The sequence below is a fragment of the Aptenodytes patagonicus genome, chromosome 2, assembly GCF_965638725.1.
Source record: "Aptenodytes patagonicus chromosome 2, bAptPat1.pri.cur, whole genome shotgun sequence".
Classification (NCBI taxonomy): domain Eukaryota; kingdom Metazoa; phylum Chordata; class Aves; order Sphenisciformes; family Spheniscidae; genus Aptenodytes; species Aptenodytes patagonicus.
Genome location: NC_134950.1, coordinates 94,027,998 through 94,035,856, shown reverse-complemented (window position 1 = coordinate 94,035,856; position 7,859 = coordinate 94,027,998).

Here is a 7,859-nt window from a genome sequence, read left to right as displayed (position 1 = left end):
TTTCCAACAGATGCTCAATTCTTATCAAAGCATTGTGCCTTTTATTCTTGAGCAGTTAGCTTTTGTTGTAGCTCGTGGCATAGCTCTAGTGCTTTCCCCTTCGATTTTTCTTTAGCTTTTTATTAACGATAGTTTAATGATTTTTTTTTTATTCCACAAACCCTCTGTCGTCATAATTAGCTGTGTAAAAACTCTTAATTGTTCGTTCATCCTCTGTCCTGACATTTGCGTACTGACAGCCCAGGTATTAGATAAGCTTGTCCTGTTATTTGTCTTTTGGTCCCTGTGACCTAATTACAATTCTTCCTCTCCCTCCCTACCTCTACATAAACACACGCCCTTCTGATGGTAGCTTTTTGACTAGGTCACTGTTTTGTGCCATTTTCTGTTTGCTCACCTTTGCATCCTTTATCCTACCTAAGAGGCTCCAACTTGATGAATGAACGCTCAAGGATACTTCTTCCCTTTATCACATCGACTCAGTGTTTGGGGACGCCAGAGTCCATCTGTCCGTACCATCTGTGCACGGTACCTGCCACGTGTACAATCTGCTAGTCTTTTGCAGAAATACTTGACATCTTAGGGCTCGCTTATTTGGACTTCTCAACCGTTAGCCATGGAAACAAAATATGATGTCCTGTCTGCATCATAGCAGGAGCTAAGTTCTCTTCCAAAAAGGCTTTGGTTGTGTTTTGAGACATCTCCAGGAAATAAGCCACCGACGCCTGAGCGCAGGTCTGATGTTGATAATGGAGCCAGGGATTTCTTTCCTGCTTGGTGACCTATTACCAGGCACTGTGCCATGAATTGGCAAGACTTGCTTTTGCTTGCCCTCCCTCCTCCTCTGCTGCCTCAGCTAATTTAAATCTAAGCTATTCAAGGCAGGGACTTTGCTTTCAAACATGCTTAGTGTCACATGCGTTCTGTCAACTATAAACAATAATTTCCTCTGACTCACTCTATTGTCGGCTGATGACCATCCACAAGTAATTTGTTACAAAAATCTCAGCTGGAGTAGTTGCCTTCTACTACTGCTCCGACAATGTCTTGGCAATAACGAGTCAGCTAGATGAGGGACTGAGAAAGCTGCTATAAATATCACCATCTCATACAGGAAATAGAGTGGTAAATGAGGACTGTTACTTCTAGCTGTGACTTGGGCTCTGGAAGAGTCAAGTGAATTCTTTGCCCAACAGAAAGCTAGGACAAAGGGAAAATTCAAACCATACAAATTCAAATGATCGCTTCTCCTTCCTCCCCTCCTTGAAGGCTGGAGCATAGGCTGTAGCTGGGAGGCTCTGACCTGTCAAGGCCTTATTTTTGTGTAAGAATTTAGAAAATCTGAAAAAGTAGCTGACTACTGTTTTCAAATGTGCCATTTAAAATGCCAGTTGAAATGCTCATGCTCTTGCCTGGCTGAGCCTGAGCTCACTTTGGAGTTTTAATGACGTTTTAATGAATTAATCACAGCCATGAATTGCTCTGTACACAACCAAACAGCAAAGCAATTACTGTTTTTTTAATCTTTACACCTGCTCTTGTTTTGGCCTGGTCTTGTGTGTTCATGTCCACCCTCGCTCTGTCTCTATAATTTAAAAATGTTTCCTTTTTTAGTTTTTTACCTGCCCGGAAACCTCATGCCCATGATGCACATGTCCACTGTGAGTATGGAAACAAGCAGGTGGCCTGCCTGCCCGACAGCAAAGCTTGTGCAGTTGCAGCACAGCAATAGTTTCCAGGGGAGCCACAGGGCCTGCTGACAGAGCCTAACATCTTCTGTGTCCTTCATCTTCGCTGTTCCTTCACCAGCTTCAGGACGGAGAAGGGATGCCTGTATAAACAGATACTGTCATTGCCTAAATGCACGCAGAGGGCTGTGGTGCACCTGCATAGCCATATATGCGAACGCTGGTTACAGACACCTCAAAAAGGTGTGTGTGCCTGTGTGATGACCCACCAAATGCATAACAGATAGTCACTGCAAAGTTACCAGCACTTGTAGCACCGCGATGTGCCTGCTCCTTTCAGGTTTAGATGGGCTCGGTCCAGCAGGGAACGAAGTTGCTGGAGCGTTTGTGGGGTTTTTTTGGGGGGGGCATAGTGGTGGTGGTCTTCCTGGGCAGTCTGAGGCTCTACACAAGGTAAATGTGTCTACGGAGACACGTATGGGGTGAGGGACACCGGTCTGTGCCTCAGATCTCCTGTAGCTGGCACAGGCTGGAAATCGACTGGTGAACTAGGGCAGTGATGCCGATGCTCCGGGCTCCTATGGGGTTTCCGTCCCAGGTGTCAGCTGTGTGAAACAGTTTCCACAAGCTTTGTGGCTATCATCAGGCTTATTCTCTTGGGCCTCCTTTTGTGTAAACCGTGCTCGCCTCACCACAGTGGATACTGGAAATGCGTGAGGCCTCTTAGAAGAAGAAAAAAGTTTTGATGAGAATTTTCCTTTGATGTGAAATGTTAATTGGCAATCTATGCCTGCCTCTTTCCTATTGCTTTTGGGTAGCCTTTTTTTTTTTTTGTTCTTTCTAATTTTGGTTTCTTTTTTTTTTTGTCTGACTTCACACTGTTGGGTTTTTTTTTTCTTAAATGGAAGACAAGGCACCGATTCCTTTTTAAATGCTATTTCAAAGCTCTTTATGTTCTTCTGTTTCTCCAGCTTTTCTACCAAAGCAAGCCTATTCGCAGCAAAGCAAAAGCTGACGGAGTCTCTCCGATTTCCCTTTTTCCCTTCAAAGCGACAGGGCCCGTCTGTACATGCTGTCCTTTCCCTGGCTGACAGCAGGATGGCAATGGGCTGCCCTGTTAGAGGATGGAGGCAGACTTGCAGGAGCGCAAGCAACTCCAATGTATTTCATGGCAATGCAAGGGGGAGTGTCCTGGTTTCGGCTGGGATAGAGTTAATTTAATTAACCATGACAGGGAGAAATGGCTGAAAGTGGAAGTTTCCTTGTTTCAGCAAGCTATTTTGAGGACAGAGGAGAACTGAACTACGTACAAGAGATCTTCTAAATTTCCATTGCAAACAGCCACTTCTCTGCAGTGCATGCCAAAGATAATTTATCAGGGATTGATAACAAGGGCAGATGTTGTGTAACTGCATCCAGGAAATAAACACCAGCCTCTTGGCAGTGCTGTGGATATCCAGTGTGTTACCTGGAACTGGAAACAGACTTAATTTGTGTTAAAAGATTGAGCAAACAAAGTTCTCTGAATTGCTTTGAAAGAGAACCTGGCACGAACCTGGAGGAGGTGTTCCTCCAGTATTTTTAAGAGTGCAGCAACAAAGCAAAGAGCAATGGGAGAGTACGAAGCTCTCCCACACAGCGATGTGGGGTAGGGCAACCAGCTCTAGAAATGTGAAACATTGTCAACGAGAGGCATGAAGAAGCTCTCGAGAGCAATGCAGTAGCTTTACGAGCACAGAAACTACCTGAGAAGATCACCTACAAAAGGTAAGTTTGTGAGAAACCAGAGGCCTACCAAGACTGCAAATCATTAACTCAACCTCTGTAGTAAGATTGGGTCTCATAAATGTGCGCATAATAGACGTGGCTTGACTTGAATGACTTGGGGTGGTATAACTGGTAGCTTAATCCCCAAAGCAGAGAAAACTCACTAAAGTTTAGGACCTGTCAGTCTTCAAAGATTACCTAGAGGTACGTGTTTCCAAAGGCATGATACAAAGCACAAAACTACGCCTATTTTGGAAATACAACAATAGTGGCTTGGGTGGGAGCAACTTCACCACCAAACTGCTGAGCAGAAATCAGGTAAAGTGAAAGAAATAGGGCAGAAGTTGCTCAAAGTACAATTGCAAAAATGTTCCCTATCTGGCTAAAAAGTGAAAGCATTCATGAAAATATGTATCCAGGAAGGTAATAATGATAGAAATAGGGAAAGACTGCCTCTGAGGAAAGGCAAAACATGATACAAACATTGCTCAAGCAATGTGATAGCTTCAATGGCAATTCCTGAGGACTTAACTGAAAACAGCCAGGAAAGGCTTCCTCCCTCAGCTGTCCATATAGAATTACTATCTGAAAACCTAAAAATGTATAGTGACCAAGGAGCTAATTTCTCCACAGGTGAAATTCTGCATTAAAGCTGTTGCTGTATCAAACATGAGCTTAGAGATGGTAACTGCAAGCCACAGCAGCTGCGGATTTCCTAGATAGGTAGGGAGCAAGGGCAGGTGAAACCATGGTAATCTTCACCTTACTGTTCTCAGGGAAGAAAAAAAAGGTATTACAATATCCACATGCACTGCAGGTTTGTTAAACAAGGGGTCAGTGGGATTTCTTAGGTCTGTGAGACTCTTCCCTTTCCCTCATTATCCAGTTTCCCAGCGGGAGGAAGGTGCTACCCCACAGTAAGGACAGCACTGCCGTCTTCTCCTCTTTCACCCCCCTGAAGCAAAGGATTCGCTGTCGAAGCACAACTTCGCTCCTTCTGGACAGCCAATCCTTGCTTTATGCACTCAGCAGTTCGGCTCTTCCCTAGTACACCGGGGAAAGGGGGCAGCTGCCACCAGGATGGAGAAAGGAGTTACAGCATCCAAGTTCACTGGCAAAGGAGGAAAGGCTCTACCGCAGCACAGAAATAGAAGGTTGCAGGGGGAAGGCATGGAAAGCCAAAGCAACTACAGAAAAAACTGACACGTGTCACATCTTGAAATACCGTTATTGTAGGAATGGCTCTACAGACCAATTTTAGGATGACCACCTTCAAAATACAAGGACTAAGCTTTCTGCAATAGAGACTAGAGCACATCTGCCATTAGAAGAACAATCACTTTTTATTAGGAATCAAAACATCCTCTTACCCAGCATTCAAGGTAGAGTAAGTAGTGGAGAAAATCATATGTACTACACCTGAGAGGAAGGAGATTTTGGTGGAACTAGTTTTTCAAACTCACAAGTGTGTTGCTTCTACTTGTACTGTATAATGCATTTTCCTGTATGTGTTCAGTCATGGGGGCTGGGTGCAATAGGGTTGGATAGGCAGCGAGGCGATGGGGGTATTGTGCAGCCTGTCACGGCTTCTGAGTCAGGCAAGCACACGCTTTGCGCCTCTGTGGCTTCATCCGGTCAGACGACTGTTGTTAACCGATAATGTCACATGTGCTGTCTTGTAACATGAACTTCTGTTGTAATCATCTGCTTAAATATAATTTTTGAAGCGGTAAGAACAATTGAGAATGGGTGCTCTTATGTCAAGAGACAAAGTGGATGTCCCTGTGCGAAAAGCCTGCCTTTGCTTCTTACAGATCCTTAAAAAAGTTTTAGCACTGAGCTTTCCACCGCGAAGGACGTCCACAGCCTGTTCCCTCCTGTGCCCGTCCCCGCCTGCTCTCAGCAGTACTTGCTTCAGTGTGATTTCCAAGCCACCCGAGGAGACGGAAGCCGCTCAGCCTTCTCCTCCAACCCACAATCCACAGCATCCCTAACAAATATTTAGCAAGCTAAAGGAGTCTCCTATGTCCAAGTGTGAACAGAAAACTGTTCTAGTGTGAAGTCTGGTATAAGTAGGTGTGCCAAATGAAAAGAAACACAGATACTACATGAAATTCAAGACCATCTTGGTCCCAAGTTTAACTTACGCCTTTTTAAGTTAGACAGTAGAGATTTCCTTTTACTACTGGGTTGTCATTAATTTTATTTCAACACATCTGTTGCTCAATATGCAAAATATCAATACAGTTATTTCTTCAGCATAAAATAAAAAATTATTAATGGATAATGGTTCACAATTTAAGTGGTTAATTCTGGATATTGTTTTAGCTTTTTTTTAAACAACTCTGGCAAACACATCAACCAGTTAAATAAGCTTAAAGAACGGTGTGAAGACAAAAATCTGCTTTAAACAGTGCTTTCAGCATTCTTGTTTCCAGTGGGTGCATCCCAAAACAGCTGCAGAAGCCCTGGGAAACTACCCTGGTCGCTGGGCTATACCTGTGTACCTCACCTGCTTTTGTACCACACAATCAGCCACCAACACCTCCTCTGCTCCCAGCAGGCAGCCTCGGTTCATCCTGAGCCTGGGCTGCCTACAAACACCACCTGCCTGTGTGCTGGCAACCTTGGGGAGTGATTCTGCAGAAGCCCCTGGGCCATCAGCCCTGCCCAAGTTCATTGTGATAAGGACACCTGGAGTAGCTGGAGGCTGCGAGGACGCTGGGATCTGTCCCTGCTGCAAGCAAGCACCTCCTGGATGACCCGCTGAGTACGGGAGCACCGGAAATCTCCTTCTAGGAAGACCCACAAGATCACCCCGACGGCTCTGCAGCACAGAGGGTACCTAGAACAGGGTATTCTGGTCTGGGTAGCGCTCTGGGAGCCGTTTCGCCCTGCAGTACGAGGACAGCTCTATGATCTCTGCCCAGCATGATGACCAGTAGACAAGCTGTTGCCCAGCTACAGGGGGCCTGGTTTTTTCTTTGGGGAAGCACAGCCCGGCAGACAACAGGATGTGATACATATTTCAGTCACACTACTTTAGTCACTACCACATACAGGCCATCATTTCTTTCCTCTTTCCCAAGTATCCTCTTATGGACGACTGTCGGGGACAGACAGTATGTTAGATAGATCCTTTTCTGATCAAGTACAGCAGCTCTCATGTTCCCATTAGCTATTCTTCCCCAAGAGATAAGGGATCAAGAAAGTTGGTTGACAGGAACCACCCATCTAGGCTGCCATTATTCTAAAACCTGGACCTTCACTGCAATCCCAGAATTACTAACATGGCTCTAAGCTCTTGTAACCGTTGACGCTCATTTCCGAAGAGGGCCGTTGGATGCCATACCTACACTTGCTACAAAAAAAAAGGGGGAAGGCTGGAAAAGAAAGCAAGTTAATTTGGAAGGATAGAAGGAAAAAGTTGTTTTCCTTGGCCACAGAAGTTACTCTTTCACTGCTATTTCTTCTTCTAAATGCAGTGGCACAGGCTGGATGGAAATCACATCAAGAAGTCTCTGGCTTTATCACAGTGTAGCCTATAGATCCCGGTCTTCCCCCCCAGCTCCCTTCCCAATATGCAGACAACACAACCAGAAAATACAGCAGGTGAATAGTCGGGCACAATACAAGTGACTCCAGAGGCTGCAACCTTGCTACCTGCTCTTCTAAAACTTTATCCCTTCTCTCGAAGGCATCTTAAAACAAACCGTATTTCTTTTACGTGTACCTGGTATGTTTTGGGAGCATTTATCTTTTAAGAAGATCAAAAGGACACTTCTAATATCAGCCATTTGTGCTGTAGTATTACCAATTCACAAATTTGTTTCCATGTTTAAATGACTACTTTGATTCTTGAGTTGCCACACTTTGGTTCATACTAAATATCTCAACCCACAATATTGTTATTGCAAAAGTCTGTTGAAAGATTTAAATTAACAAAACTGAGGAAGCAGAAAACCACAGCTGCAACAGCTCTTACAGTTTGGCTGCTTTCACCTACTTGTATTGTATTCCCTCTCCGTCTCTAAACACATCACTGTTGTATTGAAGCGTCTTCTAAAGATTAATTAGCAAAGCAATGAGCATGTTTTATCCATTCTTTTCCCCTCCCAGTCCTCAGGGTATATACAGACATTGGTCAGCTTGCTCTTTAAAATTATACACTTCGTGATGTTATTTATGAAGGTCAGATTAAGTATTGCTTTATGTACAACTGCAGTTTGGACTGGAGAGCAATGATGTTTACATTAGCGTTCAATTTCCAGTTCCACAGTCATTGAGAAAACAGTTTTATAGTAAACAATTCCCTTGTGCCAGGAATGCACTTCCTCCGTGAATGAGGTCATATGAGATGAATAAAAACCAGATAACTTGGGGAGGACAAACTTTAGTTTCCGC